This window comes from Peromyscus californicus, unplaced genomic scaffold (assembly GCF_007827085.1).
Source record: "Peromyscus californicus insignis strain IS unplaced genomic scaffold, ASM782708v3 Scaffold_16__1_contigs__length_79575227, whole genome shotgun sequence".
Lineage (NCBI taxonomy): Eukaryota > Metazoa > Chordata > Mammalia > Rodentia > Cricetidae > Peromyscus > Peromyscus californicus.
The window spans coordinates 59,531,908-59,551,130 of record NW_026294458.1 but is presented as its reverse complement, the minus strand read 5'-3'; the positions used below and the strand labels follow the sequence as shown (position 1 = coordinate 59,551,130).

The 19,223-nt window shown below is 36.5% G+C and overlaps 2 long non-coding RNA genes across 12 annotated transcripts in view; one reads left to right on the top strand and one right to left on the bottom strand.

Moving 5' to 3' along the window:
• The window catches only part of LOC128112177 (uncharacterized), a 610,610-nt gene that overhangs the window by 49,052 nt on the left and 542,335 nt on the right, over positions 1 to 19,223 (bottom strand). The gene's annotated exons all lie outside the window — the stretch shown is intronic.
• LOC128112178 (uncharacterized) overlaps positions 1 to 19,223 on the top strand; it is a 149,494-nt gene that overhangs the window by 66,733 nt on the left and 63,538 nt on the right. For all 7 annotated transcript variants that reach the window (XR_008218887.1, XR_008218890.1, XR_008218888.1 and 4 more), the window contains one exon: positions 18,577 to 18,670. This is a non-coding gene — a long non-coding RNA (uncharacterized LOC128112178). The remainder of the gene's footprint in view (positions 1 to 18,576; positions 18,671 to 19,223) is intronic.

Sequence of the window (19,223 nt, the reverse complement as noted above, 5' to 3'; positions counted from 1 at the left end):
TGCTTTCCCTGAAAACTTATGTGTCAGTTTTGTCTACAGACTGGAAAGTGCCTACCTACTGAACTGTGTTGCTGTAAAGGTTTAGTACAGTGTAACTTTACTAGATTAAAGGAATTGTTTCATTTCTATAAATTATTACATTGAGTTGGGTTAACTAAGTTAGAGTTCATGAAAACATTGGATTTTTTTTTATTTCATGTGCAATCTTAAAAAAAACCTAAGAAATATTAAATCTGGATATTTGATGTTGTGGTTATACATACCACTTATTTAAAGCGCCCTAAGTGATGGAATGGGATGAAATACTTGGTTTGCTCAGTGGTGGGAAACAATTAATGCTGGTATGGAAACATAAGCTCCAGGTGTGGAGTACAGAGGGTACAGTGACTGAGCAGTGCCATTTGTGGCCCACATCTACTACTGCCTGGGTGTATGATGCCATGTGACTTACTTAAGCATGTTAAACTCAAGTTTCTTTTGTCCATAAGGGGTGTGTATTTAGATTGCTCTACTTGCTTACAAACATTAGTAGAAATTATGCCCACTTATGTGAGACATTCTATAACCTAAAATTACCACACTCTAAGATCATTAGCATTTTGTTAGACAATAATAAGTAGACAGCTTCCCAAAATTATTCCAGGAAAGCTATATTAGAGTTTGATTTTTAAAGAGATAATGAAAATTTACTGGTGTCAGAATCCATGATAGGTTAGGTATTCTTTGGTATTCAAAACAAATAAAACAAAGCTCTTTGGTCTCACCTACTAATCTATCTACTTGTAAACAACACCATCAATACAAAAACCCAAAGACATCCAACCAAACCCTCTTGATATGTGCATTGCATATCCAGGTGACAATCATAGAAGAGGCTTAACACATTTTCCTTCATTAGCAAGAGGCAGGGAATAGTAGGATGGTGTCTTGCTCCCAGAGTACAATAGAGTGATGAGGAATTAAAGAGATTTCCATGAATCCTGCATTACTATAGGTGACACACGAGTAGCTTGATACACTTGGAGTTCTAGGAAGTGTTCCAGAGGTAGCTGAGACAGGCTGGAGTTCTATGGAGTCCATTTGGTGTGGACCAAATGGATAAAAGAGACAAATCATCACTCCCTATGACATTGAGGAGCAAAGACTGGATTCCCGGCTCTCAAAACATCTGGCCTTTCAGTGGATGCTAACACTGGTGGAAACACTGCAAACTGAATGGATTCCCTCCCACCATCCCAAGGCTTCACCGCTCCAGTTGACTGGAGCATAAGCATGGCACTAGAAGAAACAGCATTGTTTAACAAAAGACTACATTTTCCAAAGGAACCAAACTTCAAAAGTAGCATTGGGTTAACATAAAAATAAAAGCATATATTTTCCATTTGTGAATTACTAAACTAAGTGTCACAATCAGAGGTGGTGTGTGTGGAGATATAGACAGAAAAGTCAAGAACTAGAGAGAAGATCATGAGATCCAGAAATAACACCTTGGTAGAGATTAAGTATACGTATTGTCTCTCTAACCAATGAGCACTAAATGAATTTAAAGTATGTATAAATTTTGAGGAAGGAGGAAGGAACATAAAGGCTTCCCAAGGTCGTGGAACACATAGCTTACAACTGAGAGCCAAGTTTTCTAATAATTGTAATAGAAGAAAGTATAGTTTAATGACGGAAGCAAGGGAACAATTCACTCTGTCCGGAGGCCAAGATCCCTTTCTAACAATTGTGATATTGGCATTGAATCTTGCTGAATAAATTTTCCAGACTGAAACAAAGGCAGAAAAGACACAGAGTCTTGGGGTTTGATTTGTGCAAAGCATGGAGTTAGAGAGGAAGGTACTTGAAAAAAAAAACCCACTTTCAGGATAACCTAACCTCGTATTTGATTGGATAGTTAGAGATTTGGGGCTATTTCATATATTATGAACTAGAAAATACTTTGAATTTATCATACACTTAAAATCCTAATCAAAATAATTTAATGATGGTTGAGGAAGATGTCAAATAAAGTGGGCCTATAGCTCTGGAGACACATAACTTCAAATGTTTTACCCTTTAACTTGCCTGCTTATTTAATTCTAAGTTCTAACAAATAATTTTTGCTTTTGCTGTTTATCCTAAATTTTTCCACTGGCAAATTTCTAAGCAGCAACTTGCATTCCAAATATTTCTTAGTCATTTAATTTCACCACTTGACTTTAAAATTATTTGACCTTTGTAAGAGATTCCCAGCTCTCAAAAATATGTTTCTGTAATGAACGACTTCTTTTTAAAATATGTCACCATACAACTATAGTCCATTCATAGCTATTTAACCCACAGAGAAAGGGGCCATTTTACATCACTGCCATGCTACCCATTTAAGGTAAATATTATTAACATTAAGAAACTTTACAATCTCAAAATAGATTAAATGTATATAGTAATAACAACAGTAAGTAGACACACACACACACACACAAGATTTTTAATTCCTCCAAATTGTGCAAATAAGTCATTTAATTTCATGAGAAAAATTTCCAGTCCAATATCCTAAATATCTGTAGCTTTCAGAGGTCAAGTGTGTGTCAGTGATTATCTGGACTGAGTATCTGTCTGTTTTGGAGCAAGAATTTGTGTGGGTCTTTGATACCAGCCAGGAGCTTGCACAGAGTGAGTTGTCTTGGTGTCATGGCTCCTTATTGAGTAGTCAAAAAATTAGAGTAGAATATCCACACTGTAGAAGTATAACTCATCTCAAAGAGTGAGACACACTCTGCTCTCACCAGCGTGTTTTCCTGCCAGCCGATGCCAGCTGGGTCAGGGCAGTCTCAGTGAGAGCGTATTTCAGAGCTACAGAGCTGCTTGGCAAGGAAAAATGGATCTTGGCTGGACAGCCAGGTTTCCCTCCGACAGAAGGATTCAGTATCAAGAACATGTCCACATCTCCACAAGAAACAGAGATGATTGGTAAAAGTATTTAATGATATCTGCCAAATCGTTTGTGTCACTTACTTATATAGCTGACTGAGACTCCGGTTTAACATACTTCAGCCTGTGGGTAAACTCAGTATCTTACAGAAATAGACTTCATGAAAATTAGCTTCAGGGTAAATTCAAAAGACGGGATTCAACATTTTTCTGAATTTAACTGAACTCATGTTACAATAAATTCATAATATTTATCTGAAAATAGAGAATTTTTTTGAATGACCTAACACTGTTTTGCAGGATCCAAGCAGAGGAAATAGAGAAGGTTTGCTTTAGTTTTCGGATGCAAAAGATTAAACATAAAATAAGAGCCCCATAATGCAGGAAAAAAGATTTCTGATTTTATGTCAGGGGAGATTTCTGTGATGAATTTGGAGATGAAAATACAGTTGTCAGGAAAAGCAAAACGCTACTCTGAGTTTAAAATAGGCCTATTACAGTGTGAATACTCCCTTAAGATGCCCTTAGAGCACCAGTATTTTCCCCCCGGTCTTCACAGGCAATGGAACATTTATTGAACAGAACATATAAAAAACTATAAACAGGAGGAACATGTAGAAACAATGGCTAAGTATCACATCCTTTAAAAAGTACCACCCAGACTCCATGACTTCAACAGAGGTGGGATTACTTTTAAGGAAAATGATCTGATTCTTCATTATCTTTTCTTCCTCCAACCTTCTTATTGGAAGTTGACATGAAAGAGAATATATATAAAATAGCATGTTATTCTCTTTAGAATCATTTTATCTCTGTAAGCTACTTAGAAGTTCAGAAAACATTTCATAAGCAAATGCCTTATGATTTATAGAAGGGGCCAATGTATTTGAAGTGTTTGTTCAGTTGGAGATGGTGTCATAAGCCTTAACCTAGATGATGTAAATGAAACCCTGTGAGGGGTTTGAGGAGGGGGGGTTTGGTATTTTCAGAGGGATTCTCTTAAAAAGTAAATCCCATCATTGTACACACTACTAGAATTTGGACTGTTCTATTCCTCACTGTCTATAGTTTTTACACGTATGTATTGATAGTTAAATATGCTCCAAGCAATTTCAGTGGACCACAAGGATGATTCCATTGATTTAGAGACAACTGTCTAACAGAATGAGTTACTCAAGAGAAAAGATGTTTGAGAAAATGGTAAAGCAGGTAGTGCAGGGGAGGAATGATGGCCTGTAGTTGCATGGGCAGCAGAGCATGGAGTATGGAAAATGAGTTAGAATAAAGTGTGCTTTATGCAGGATGAGAAGCAGAGTTAAGAAGAATATAGATGTTTACTGTAGATATTATGGAAAACATACTTAATATTCCTGAGGGCTAAGTCAAGAGTATACATGAAGACCTTATATCTAAATATTGAAAAGTTATGTTTCTGGTAGTAATTGTCAAATAAAACATTTTACCATATATAACTAAAAATAACAACCTTGAGTATATCATTAAATCTGTGATGGAATAATTGTATTAATTTCATATCAAAGATAACTAAAATCATTGTTTTATGTGAGTATTTATCTACATAAATTAACATGTATAATACAAAATTATTATGAGTATTAAATATACTTGTGTCATGTTTTAAAAACATAACTGTGTCATTATTAATTTTATCTAAATTAAGCTGTAATGACATAGTACAAAAATTAAATTATCATTTTACTGAGTTTATAATAGTTAAATTATTTTTTTCAATAAATATGCATTATGACAAATGTAAAAATAAAGTAAAATGGAATTGTCTTTCATATATGTGTCAGAAAACTATGTTCCTCTAGAATAATCCATATCAGCTAAAATTGAGTGACTGATATTAATTTAATTAACTATTAGAGTAATCTATGTAGTTGAAGTTTTCCTGTGTCTCCTACAGCTGCTCAGACCCAAATAAACACACAGAGGCTTATATTACTTATAAACTGTATGGCCAAGGCAAGCTTCTTTATATCTAGTTCTTATATCTTAAATTAACCCATTTCTTTTAATCTATAAGTTGCCACATGGCTCATGGCTTACCGGTATCTTTACATCTTGCTTCTCATGGCAGTGGCGACTGGCAGCATCTCCTGACTCAGCCTTCCTGTTGCCCAATTCTCCTCTCTGCTTGTCCTGCCTATACTATACTTCCTGCCTGGCTACTGGCCAATCAGCGTTTTATTTATCAACCAAATCAGAGCAACACATTCATGGCATACAGAGCGATAGCCACAACAATCTTAAGTATAGATCATTTAAATGGCTACAGTTTTAAACTTAATTAAAGGGTAATTGAATTGTATTGCCAATTTACAAAATAAAACCATTCTAAAGTTTAATAATCAGAAGTCATTCATATGACCTTGGAGAATGGTATCACCACAATAATCTTTATATCAAGTGTATTTCTATCTGCAAACATCATGCTCTTTAATGAACACTCCCAGATATTGGATTAAAACAGGGAGACATGATATTTGGTCATGTGCCAATTTCCTATAGACATTTGAGAGCAGGGTTTGAGGAGCTCCTTTGTTCTCCTATGAACTTTTGGCCAATCATATGCCCCTACAAAAAAAATCTGAGTCTTGTGCATGTTTTGTGTCACCAGTCTGAGGAATCTCAATCTTGGCTTTGTATGTAGGAGGCAGAAAGAGATATCATGAAGCATTTCTACAGAATAAAAAGTATAGAATCAAGAGAATAGATGCTGTGCTTATAGGTGTAGGGTAAATAGGGCCAAGGAACTAATATCCTGCCCCTGACTTGACCTGAGACCTGGGCCAAGGGAAAAAATACCCTGACCCTGACTTAACCCTAAGACCAGGCAGGGCCAAGGACTTAAAACTCCAGCTAATCCATGATCTTGCCCCACTAGCCTCTGAGCACAAAATGCAACCAATTCCTGAGTAGGAAATCCAGCCAAACCCATAGCTTACCCCAAAGTCTGATCGCAGAATCCCACCAAGCTCTGGACTTGAAATTTCACCAATCCCCATGCTGGAAATCTCCGCCTTGGAAAACTCCCCTCTCCCATGCAAGAAACCCTATATAAGCCCTGTATTCCCCTCATTTTTCTACTGCTTCTCATCCTAATTCAGGCAACCACCCTCCTGGATGTTTCCTTCCCAATAAATCTCTTGAATGAGGTTTCTTGTGGTGTGGGACACTTTCACCAGAATATAGTCCAGGTGTAACAACTTTCATCAGAGTAGAGCAGAGCTGTATCTATGAAAAATTTCTGCTAGCAGGGCAGAGCTGTAACACCTCTTCAGACCTGAGCAGAGCTGCAACACTGTCGCTAGGGAAATCCTCCACCACTGGGACAGAGTTGTTACACTTGCATTGGCAAAACCTTTCCTGGAGCAGAGCTGTAACACTTCTGCTGTAGCAGAACTGTGATGATTTTAGTGACTTGTGGTATTCCTTGACTCCTGCCTTGCAGGATACCTTTCCATCCCAGGTTCAATGCTTACAGTGGGTTCTCCTGCATCAGAGGCAGAGGCATCCATGTTTCCTCTAGTGATTTACTTTATGTATGTCTTTTGATATTCATGCTACTAAAGAACTAGACATGGCTGCTATGCCTATGCTCAAGGAATGGGCTCATATATGGTTGAAATGTCACTATTCATCAAATGGCTGTATTTGTCCCTTCTTGTGCACCTCTACAGAGATTTTAATCATGTATTTTCCAGAGATTTTGGCTTTGTTCTTCCCAAACCATTGCCATGAGAAGATTATGTGTATGCTTTTTAAAGAATTTGAGAACTTAGCAAATCAAATCAACCTCAGATCATTCCTCCAGTGAACATTATGCCTCCTTCACTAGTGAACCAGTGTGGATGATAACCTCATGAAGTCATTCAGTTCTTGTTTTCCTAAAGGAAGAATTTAATGGGCATGTAGACATTAAGCAGGAATTTGTTGAGCAAAACGAAGGAAACCCTCAAAAGGGAAATTAAAGTTCTCTGTCTCAGCAGGGTGGCAACATTGTAAGTTCCATGCTGTGAATTTTTAAGAAGGCTTTATGCATGAGGTGGTGGCACTTTCATAGTGTAAGATAACTCTTCTTCCCTGTGGTGATATTTTATCTATGTACCCCAATAAAGCTTATCTGAGAATCAGAGGAAAAATACAGCCACTATAGTAAACATAGAAGTCAGGCAATGGTAGCACACATCTTTAATCCTATCACTTAGGAGGCAGAGATCTATCCTTATCTCTGTGAGTTCAAGGCCACACTGGGAACAGAGCCAGGCATTGGTGGCACACATCTTTAATTCCAACACTGGTTGACCATAAAGGTCTGGAAGTCTATACAGACAGACAGGAAGTGACAGAGCTGGGCAGAAAGATGAAGTGATGTAGGTAGGGGGGAAAAGAGGAAGTGAGGTGTCAGGGACAGAAAGGCATATAGGCATGGGTATACAGGAAGTACATGGGTTGGTAAGGTGAGGTTGGCTGTGGCTTGTCCTATTCCTCTGATCTCTCAGTTTTAACCCCAATATTGGCCTCTGTGTTTTTTTTTTTTTATTAATAAGACCGTTTAGCAATTTGTCTTATACTTCCCTCTGAGATCACAGTTGCCTAGGTCTCCATTTTAGGGTAGTTATTTTCATGAAGCTCTAGAAAAGCCCACAAGAGGAAGGGCACCAAAACCACAATATGAATATTATAATAAAGTTGAAGTATTTTGAGGACACATACCCTTCATTAGTGAACATGTGTGAGGAAATACCCTGTTGCTTTAGTTTTTGGAGTAGTGGTGATGCTACTCTGTTGTTTCAAAGATGCTTGACTACTAAGGGGCCTTGTAAGCATCAGGAAACACAACTAACAACATGCCCAGTTCTCTTGTTTCCTTGTATCTAACTCCTTTTCTTGTTGTTGTTGTGTAACTTTGAGATTGTAATTTAACGACATTTCTCCTTTCACTCTCCTCCCTCCAAACTCCCATATACCCAACCCAATTCTCCTTCAAATTTATGGCCTCTTATTTTCATCATTATTGCATGCATATATGCACATATATATGTGTACATTCATGTACATATGCACCCCCCCACATATATATTCCCAAATATAATCTGGTCAATATACTGTTACTTGTACGTATGTTTTCAGGCCATTAAATAACCTATTGATGTGCTCTTCCCCCTCTCCCACTCCCAGCTTCACTTGGTTGCCTGTAATTCTTTGTGTAGGGTTTAGGCCTCATAGGCTTCCCCCAGTGCATTGTGGCTTGCTTGTTGATGTCAGTTCATGTTCAGCTCATGTTATGTGGTCATGTTGAGGAGACTACAGTTATAACTTCTGAAATTACCAGGAGACACCATCTCACAGCCAACACTCCAATCCTCTGACTCTTACAATCTTTCAGGGCCCTCTTCTGCAATGTTCTGAGCCAGAAATAGCAGGGTATTTTGTAGACGTATCCATAAGAACTGGGCTCAACATTTTTGCATTTTGGTTAGTTGAGGTCTAACTCCATTTTAAGACGTTGAAGATCCAGGATGGATTTCATACATCGCTGTCAGTTAAGATATTTTGTTGTCCTGGGGTTAAGACATTTTGTTGTCTTTTAATTGAGACTTTATTGGGAAAGCTGGAACCAGGGTTTTATACTAGATTTTCAGAATATTCAAACAGAAACAGGGCTTGTAATATCTTTTAGGATCCCCAGTTCCCAGCTCCACCACTCAATTCTATCTTCTAACAAGAGTACATACAGTGCCAGAGAATCCTGTAAACAACCAGGCTGGTCTAACAAAAAAAAATTGAAAAAAATTGACTTGATCAATAGAACATATGAACCAAAGAATAATTCTTTTAATTTCCTCCCCAAAAATGGGTTGATTTTAGATTCTCTGAGACACATTCATTATGAAGTGTCTTAAAAGTTGGTTCAGTGAAATGTAGATCATTTGCACTTGGTAAAAGTACAGATCAGCTTATAATCTGTATAGGTTTCCTTCTTTCCTAATCTCAGTTCATTTTTCTACCTATCAATCACTTACTGTGTACTCATAACTAAATTTTTTTTTGCAAACAAATCTTTGCCTCAGAGTTTTCAGAGGAACCCAGGCTAAGAAAACTCTTAATGTTAAGTATAAACTTCTCTGTGCTTCAGTTTCCTCATGTGGAAGTATATACAAGTCCTTATCTTTTAGAATTGTTGCAATGATCCAATGCATTCATATATGAAAAACATATGGAATATTTCTTGATATTCAGAAGCAAAACCTTAATAAAAGATTTATGTGTCTGTGAATTTTCTATTTCCCATTTCCAGTGATAGAATTTCTTCAAGACCTATGTTATTAGCTTCCTGATTAGTTTTTGCTTCATCCAAATATGCTGAGTATAAATTTTGAGCCATACATGAAATGATATAACAGAGATTTGTAGAGAGAAACTAAATCTTTAAAGATGTGCTCATAGCCTGTGGACAAAGCAATGAATTACAATAATGTATATGGAAGAATATATACAGACATATTCACAAAACTATAGAAATGGTAAGCAATAATGAGAAACATGATTTAAGAACTGATTTTTAGATGCAACTAAAACTTCACTGTTTTGAAAGATTTATAGTAGTTCACTGAGACAAAAAAGAAGTGAGAGAATTTCAGAAAGTGCAATGGATGTCCAGCACTCCAAACACATAGAGAGAAGCACCCATTCAGGAACAAAAGCAACTTCACAATTTCAAATGGAAAGAGTGGGGTACTCTTTTTATTTAAACTACAGAACAACTTTAATAAGAAGAGAAAGGAAGAAAGATTCACTCATTCATGGCAGGAGATAGGAGTGGGAACTGGCTATTGAAGATTGGTTCAACAGGTCTGATTAAAATAGCCTGAATCCATCGAGGGGTAGAAATAAAAAGAAGCAACTGATCTGAACTTGATTAAGGAAAAATGTAGTCATGAAGACCAATAGATGACAGTTACTCATTTAGGTAGATGTTGTAAATCTAAATGTATCTACACATGCATCGACATATGTGTGTGTGTGTGTGTGTGTGTGTGTGTGTGTGTGTGTGTGTGTGTGTACTGATTTGGGAGTAAGTTACAGAGTTGTAGCCCAATAGAGGATTCCACACTGTTCTTAGACATTGATTTAGAAATTTACAAAACAATGAGAATAGTCAATACAAGGCCTATTATAGGAGGCATCATTGGTGAAGGAGTTTGGGGAACATTTATAACAAATTCAGTTTTAAAATGCAAAATTTGAGAGGTCTGTGCAACAAACGGACAGAAAGGGAATTCTGTAGCAGAGTGATAAGGAGAAGAATTGTATCTTTGTTAGGAGAAAGGTTAATTGAAAAGGGTAGCTGAGATAAAAACAAAACCTAAAATACATACAAGGAACATTATAGAGACTGAGAAGGTTGCACACACATACACACACACACACACACACAAGAATAGAGAAGGGAAGTAGAAGGCTGAGGGGGAGACACACTGTGAGCCGCCATGATGACAAGCCGCCTGGGAAGATGCCGGTAAGCCACGAGCCATGTGGCAAGGTATAGATTAATGGAGATGGATTAATTTAAGCTGTAAGAACAGTTAGCAAGAAGCCTGCCACGGCCATACAGTTTGTAACCAATATAAGTCTCTGTGTTTACTTGATCGGGTTTGAGCGACTTGGGACTGGCGGGTGAGAGAGATTTGTCCTGACTGTGGGCCAGGCAGGAAAACTCTAGCAACACACACACACACACTGTTTGTAATGACAGTTAATGAAAAATAGATCATGAATTTGAAAGAGAGCAAAGAGTGGTATATGGAAAGTTTTGATGGAGGGTGGAAAAAGAAAGAGAAAATGATGTAATAACATTATAATCTCAATAAATAAAAGGAATGACATTAAGAATTCTACTATGTGAGTCATTGCATATTTTTAACCTTGAAAAGTCTCTATATGTTGATATTTAATTGTGTATGTTAAAATTGTCAAAGCTGTTTTATCTTCCATATTCATTTTTAAAATAGTCCATAGTGTCAAGAAATGGAATAACTTCAAATTTTTAGTCAACAATTGAGTTGCCTGCCTAGAATAAAAAAACATGAAGAGACAACTATTTCTCACCATCTAAGAAAATTAATGTGAGAGCTTACTATTAGATGTCATATATGATAGCATACTAGAGCTATATGGAATGATTTAAGGTAGGTATCTTTCTAACAGACATTATATAGATTCTTCAGAAAAAGTTCCTCATGGTGGATAGTTGAGCTGTAATCTGAAAAAGGATAAAGATTCAAACATGCGGAGGTAAGAGAATGCTGGGCTAAGAGGCCAATAGTGTACAGAATCACCAGATGCTCCAAAACACATGATTTTATGGAAACGATTCCTTCCAGTCACAAGGAATGCTGAAAAACCATATAATTTAAGGAGCATGGTTTCTTGCAGCTGGAGCTGGGTGTTCAAATGTAACATCAGCTTCTTAATCACACTTAAGAATTCAGTACCCGACCAGAAGACGAAGTGAGAACTAAATCCCTAGGCTTTGGTTAATTATGAAAATGTCAGAATTTCACAGATTATGGCACAATAATTACACATGGACTTCATTAGAATAACTTGTGGTATCCATTAGGCTGCTGAAATATCTCAACAGTATTGGAAAACAAAAATTAAATATATTTTTAATACAAGAAGTTTTATTTCCCAGGGCATAAGCTCTGACTTTCATTTAGTTTGTATCAGAACTAGGGGGCTACTATCAAGTGAAAAATAAATCTCTATGATATATATATATATATATATATATATATACACATATATATATGTATATATAATGACTTTTACATGCATAGTATGAAAAAATTAATACATCTACTATAGGCCCAATTTCATGGCAGCCAAATTAGGCTGTCCAAAATTATGAAGTTTCTGCATTTGCTTTGTCAATGATAGGATAGGCCATAAGGCCAACAAACTTTCTTATTAATGACATGTCAGCAGACCATCTTCCTACTAAATACCCAGGCCACGGACTTTCCTATTAACAATCTATTAATGACATGTGTAGCCATGATCTAGTGTTCCAAAATAAATTCTTTTCTCATATAGTGTTCTAGATTTCATTCCCACAACCACAAAAATACCTGGAAATAATCAAAGAAATATAACAGCAGTGAGACACTAATATACATGAAGGTGACTCAGAAGAGCAGTGTGTGACTTTACATTCTCGGCATCTGTCTAGTTTCAGTTGATAACAGTTTCATTAAAATGCATGAGTACAGTAACCCTTTCAATATAGAGGCTTGCTGAATTGAATACCAAGACAAGGGACACATGATTCTAGCCCTCAAGGAGCTTGCAATCTAATAAGCTTTATATGGAGTTTGGGGGGGCCAGTTCTCCTAAATTTAATAAAAGATAGGTTAGTGTCCCCCAGAATATAAATGGTTCTTTAGTAACCACAAAATTTTAGAAGTAAGTCTTTTAAATTTACTTATTTCTTGGTCAGGTAACTGAGACAGTAAACATGTCAGGTTGAGTTGATTAAATAAATCTGAAGTTTGGAAATAAGCAGAGGGGCACTTGATGGTATAAATAGAGTGAGAGAACACTAATAAATCTGTTCCTTAGACTTTCTCAGTACAGGGGAATCCACTGCCATGCACATCACTATTTGTAATGCAGAAAAATATTCACTGCTCCACAAATATCTACCCCGCCCATCAAGAAGTTTTTGAAATTCTTTTACATATTATTGTAAGTATATTTATTTCTTGTTTGAAAATCACCACTTTCATAGAGTAGTTTGTTAGCTTTCATTCTTTGTTATTGATTCCAAATTATCCTCAGAACCTTTCCTGGCAAACTGTCCCCAGAAGTGTTGTCTCCCATCCTCATCAGTTACTTACTTACTTCACAGCCGTACTTCTAACTCTTCCTTAGCACCTAATGCATCTTGTTTGTTACCTATACTGATTGGCATGTATGAACTATGCATAGCTATAACACATATGTAAGCACTGGTAGACATATTTTAGCTTCCTTTAGAAAATAAAAGATGATATGTTATTGCTGTTATTACTACTACTACTGCTACTACTACTACTACTATGCTACTACTACTTCAAGTCCAGGGTACTGAAGAAAGGACAATGTTATGTAATTGATCTAAAGATACCAAAACAAGAAATGTGGATGCCATTAATGTTTGTAATAAAGGCATTTTAATGCCCAGAAAGAGATGAGGTAGAGAGGGCTCGGAACCTAAGCAACTCCTAATCATTATATCACTACCTCTTTCTAACCCTTGCAGTTGCATGTTACAGTGTGATGTTACATTTTGAGTCACTATCTTGTCTGTATGAGGAATTTGTGGCAAAGCCTTTGCAACAAAAACTTCCACCACTTCCATTTTTGTGTTTTCAAAGCTGATTATTTGTGTAATTAGTAGTCAAATATAATGAACTGATAATAAGGGCTAGAAAAATACTTGTTCGTCAAATGAACGAGGTTTTTAAATGCCACATAATTAAATAAAATTCATTGTTATGATTGACTAGCTACATAAACATTTTAGGATGGAAACTTTAGAAAATACCTGACATGTAATGGTGATTGAGTGATGGGCCAACTGTCTGTATGGGCAATAAAATATGCCAGAGGAAAGGAACGTTTTACCAGATAAGCAGGATTTTCTGTTCTTTCAATAAGTTAAGGGGAATGTTTAGGTTGCATTTTTAGTCTGTCTCCAGTTCTACTCTTTTTTTTTCAGTCCTTGAGTTTGCAGCCATCATTCTGAATTCTGTTCAAGAAAAGCCAGACAATTCACAAGTAGACCATGAAAAGTTATTCTTGGTTTCCTGTCCTTCTCACTTTCTCAGCAGGTTATACCTACCATTTTGTTGCGTTCAGCTTTGATGTAGGTTGTCTCCTTTCCAAACCAGGTGTTCCCACTCAACCATAGGCTGTCGGCTAGGCTTCCTGTTAATGTTCTTGTTGTACATAAAACCTTCCTATGAAGTGTATATTTTCTCAAGGTCACCTCTGGCCTCCACACAGAAATCTATTGGATAACTGCTTCACTGTTCTCAACACTTTTTCTTATTTTATTTCTGGCTCTTGGGTTTCTCTTGACAGAATGAGGGAAAAATTACTAAATTACGTGACTATGCTTTTATTGACATTGAAACTTCTGATGATCTCCAACCACATGGTTTTGTTTTGTATGGTCCATTGATGAGAGAGGAAGGGGAAACTGGAACTGAGGCTACGTCACCACATCATGCTCAAGTTTTTGCTGGACCTTGGTGGTACATATTGAAGGAAGGATCTTATTGAATATTCAGATGAGAATGGATTGTATAATGAGTCTATTCTACAAAAAAAAATCTCTGGATTTCTACGCAGTGACATTAAATAATGAATACTGTAAAATGGAATTTTCTTGTACAGCTCTTTAGTTACAAAATAATGCATGTTTTTCATAAATAACTTAAAAAATGTAAAAGGACAAAAGAAGAGAATAAAGATTCTTACCATCCACAAATTACCACTGTTATAAATAATTTTATAAATACATATAAATGATTATATATTATTCTTGCTTACTAAAGCACTGATTTTTGACCTAAAACTTACTTCAGCATCTTTGAAACTCTTTCATCTAGGTTAGGAATATGCTATAATAAACAATCTCAACTTCTGTTGATATTTCTAACAGTTGACCAAGTCTCAAATTTTGAACACTAACTTTAAATAGCTATCATATTTTATGTTTCAAGTGCTTCTAATGCCTGGCACCCATGTTCTGTCCTCACCATTTATGTGTCTGATTAACCCAGCAATCAGAAGAAAATTTTGGACATCCCAGAACAAGTGAAGGCGTCATTCAGTATTTATCACCCACACAATGAGCAGGTCAAATGTCCTAATAGAAAAAAAGTCCATTTTTTGCCCATTAGAAATTGATAGGGATTTCAAAATAAATACTCATAATCACAGTCATGGATATGTAACAATGGGAGAAAAGAGAAACCTCAAACACTTTGATAATCTATTCCTCATTTGAAGTCTGGAATCTTGTTTGTGGCAGGATAATAGGTCAACATTCCATATTCTCTACATTCACATATTTCAACATTCATATATTAGTAAAGCATCATTTAAGTCAATTTGAACTATAGAAGAATTGTGGCTTGTTTCATGTGTTTTGTATCTGTGTCGAATACATTTTCACTTGATAGATACAACTCATTGTGTAGCTATATTCTTCTGAAAAAAATTCCATCTCTTAGGAAGTATTATTTGGTCTTCAACATTTTTATTTGATTTTTTGAGACAGGGTTTCTCTGTGTAGCCCTGGCTGTCCTGGAACATGCTTTGTAGACCAGGCTGGCCTCGAACTCATAGAGATCTGTCTGCCTCTGCCTCCCAAGTGCTGGGATTAAAGTTATGAGCCACCACCTCCCAGCCATCTTCAATGGTTTTCTTTAGTCTTTTGAAAATTTATGAAAATTACTTTTATTTATTTATTTGCTTATTTATTTATTTACTTATTGTGTGTGTGTGTGTGCGTGTGTGTATGTGTGTGTGTGTGTGTGTGTGTGTGTGTGTGTGTGTGTGTGTGTGTAAGTACTAAGGTACTGGAAGACCACGGGCTGAGCCAGATCACCAGCTGTTTTCCTCTGAATTTAAAAATTAAAAAAATAAAATTATTAATCATTTCCTTATCAATTTAGTCATCCAACATCTTTCTGTCCATCCAATATGTTTAACTGCCTTCCTATGTTTTCACCAAATCTTTAATTGTTTTTTTTTTTCTAAAGCAGACAAGCTGAGGATCTTTTTAAGTCTTGGTCACTTTGATTTACTCAAATTTTGTAGTATTTTCATGTCATAAGACTGCTCAGTAAGAACATTTACACATTTAGGTTTCAATAACAGCTATATAGTGTATTTTAATCGTCTTATCATATATTAATTATCATACCTTTCTGGGGAATTAATCATGCTTCTATGCAGATATGCTTGATATTTCTTTGGAGTGATGGAATTAATCAGGAGAATCTCATGTCAAGACCAGAGTTAAAATGCTATGGAAACACTGATGTCTGCAAATGGAAGCAAAAATCGCTTCATAATTGTCTGTAAACTTAATGTTTTCCTATATTCATTTTGGAAGTATTGTGATGTATTTGGGAAAAAATTGAATTAAAGCTAACATGCTAAGAATAGATGAAATATCTTAAATCTACTTTCAATCATAAACCATTAAACCATGAAAATAAGAGAATTAAGGTTTTCTTTAGTCAAAAATAAGCAATTTTAAATAAAGATGGGTGAGTGGTTTTTATTTTAAATAAAGGCAGGCACATATCAAAATGAAAATTCTCCTGACAATTCTGAAGCATGGAACTCTCAGGTACAACTTTCTAGGATAAAGGTAAATTTCCCCAAGGCAGATGTCAGATTTGATTTTCACTCATGGAGAAAAATTGGATGGGTTCTTAGTAGTAGAACAAAACCTTAAGGAAGCAATTACAAATGGATGAAATTGAATTCCCTTTGAAATGTTAGCAAGATTATGAAATTTAGTTTCAGGGACTTAATTGGGTCAAACTCCAAAACCACAAAGTCAAATTTGGGGTTTCTCTTACAAAGTAGAATTTTTAAATGTTGGATACTCAAGGACTGCTGAGAAACGTTCTGTTCTAGTAATAACAAACCCATTAAACTCACGAACTCTCAGCTACAGGTCTGTAGCTGCCTGTACAAGACCAGCACAAGATCAAGCCAATCCAAATTCCAGCATGCACAGATGGACTGGTGTTCATGAGACCCTAGTTGAGGAGCTTTTGGCAATTAGCTGCATCTGGGGGAGGGACTATCAGTTTTCTTCAGGAGTGTTTGTTGCTCCAGGTAGCTTTCACATGCTACAGAGGATGGACCTACACTCTTCCACATACCAGCAACATTCCTGAACTCAGTTGGTTGGAAAAAAATTTTGACATAAAATTAGAAGAGTTATTTGGTGAAGGAGGTTGATGAGGAATAAAAGGGGCAGAAGTTCAGAAAAATCATCAAAGTACATCATACACATGTATGTAATTCTCAAAGACAAAATTTGAAAAAGCAAGTTTAATCGAATAAAGATGCTTTATGCTTTTTTTCCTCACTCAATTACTACTAGAATATTTGAAAACCAATGATATAATTGTAGCACAAATCCTAACTGAACATATAAACAAAAACTCAGAGCCAGATGTCAGGATAAATGCTGAAAGATCAGAGGAAACAAGCCACAGCCACTTCTCACCTCTCCAACTCCTCAGCTGAAAGGGGAAGATCCTGTCTCCATGAATCCTCAGACTCAATGTCCCTGAGGCCTCAGGCTGAAAAGAGGGGAGATCCTCTCTCCAGAAATCCTCAGACTGAATGCTTTGAGATCCCTATATTCCTTTTTCTGCCCAGCCATATCACTTCCTGTCTCAACCTTCCCAGTGCTCAGATTAAAGGTGTTTGACTCCCAAGTACTGAGATTAAAGGTGTGAGCCATCACCACCTGGCTCTGTTTGTCTTTTAGACTGGATTAATTGATGTAGTCCAGGGTGGCCTTGAACTCACAGAGATCATTTTGCCTTGCCTCACAAGTACTAGGATTAAAGGGTGTGTGCCACCACTGCCTGGCCTCTATGGCTAACTCTGTGGCTGACTCTGCCCTCTGATCTCCAGACAAGCTTTATTTGTTAGATCAAACACAAAATATTACCCCATATAATGATTGAGCAAAATATGTTTCTAACATCCAAAAATAAAGTATTCATAGAGGATTGTGTTTTCAGAAGAGTATGAAAGTGGTTAGTCACACTTTCTCATTTATCCACTCTACAGGCATAAATTGAAGCCCTGCTGTGTAGAAGGCATCACTCACCAGTGGTCCACAAACAGTGTTGATCCTTATGATCTTACATTCTTAGATTCTTAGAATGTAAGTTCTAATAATAATACATATGCCTTCATCTGGAAAGAAAATATAAATACACACACATACACACACAAAGAAATAAAACTTGACTTTTAATCTGTTCACTAAAAAAGCAACAGGGTATATTTTTTAAAAACTGTAACCTCATGAATCTTCTGATGTTTTTCTTATCTGTCATTTAGTTAAACTTTAAAGAATTGCAACTAGATTATGAAGGTCATGATTGCTCAACGGAATGCTTTTCTAGGTGCCTGTGGACTGATGTCCTCTGTAACATTCCTTTCTTAACTGATTTTACTCACACTTCCCAAATGGTTCCCAGAGGATGTGTGACTCAGGCCTTGGCCCTTTCTAAAGTTTCATATTTACAACATCAACTATGTCTAGGAGTATCAAATGCTTGCTAAAGGAGTATCAAATGCGAAGCTAAAATACCTCAAAGTAGGCCTGATATCATCTTTCATTCTTTGTATACTACCATTGTTTGCACAGCCTTGACACTCTGGCATCTAGCTTAATGCATCAAAAATTATGTCCCCAGCTTTCTCCTTTATTCCTGAAGTTTACTGACTGTCATGATTTATTATCTATCATAAATTACCTCTTGAGTTAATGCACTTATTTCCATTTCTGTAGCCAGTCTCTTTTTTTTCCAGAAACATCACTCTTGCCACTGCAACAGCAACCTAACTGATTTCTCGGCCTGATGCTGCCATCAAGTTATTTCCTTATGAGAGATGATGGATGTGTGTAAGTACCAACAGCTTGGCAGAGCATCAAGCCTGTCTATGGTCAGAACCCGTTGTGCTTCCTCCAAACTTGACTCCTGTTTTGCGCTCCCATTATTCCCTCTGCTATAGACAGCCCTGCACATTCAGTTTCCAAGGCATAATGCTCTCTGGGTCAGTATTTCAATAGGCATGCACCTGGTGAAATGCCATTCATTCCTAAAATCCCCATCATAACTCCATCTCACTTAGTTTTTTTTTCTTCTGATGTCTACAGTCATTCCCTTCTTTTCTTCAAAGCCAGGACTCATTGGAGTTCTTTCAGACAACCATCTTATGTGCTACTTACAAAAAATTCACATGGAACATAAACTTCTTAATGTGTGATTGCATATGTGTGTACTTGTGTATCTGCATGTGTGGGCACTTGTTTGTGGAGGCCAGAGATCAATCAACACTGGGTGTTTTCTTCTATTCCTTTCTACCATTTATTTATTCATTTGTTTATTTGAGATGGGATCTCTCACTGAACCTGGAGCTTTCCAATTTATTTAAAACAGCTGGAAATCAAGACT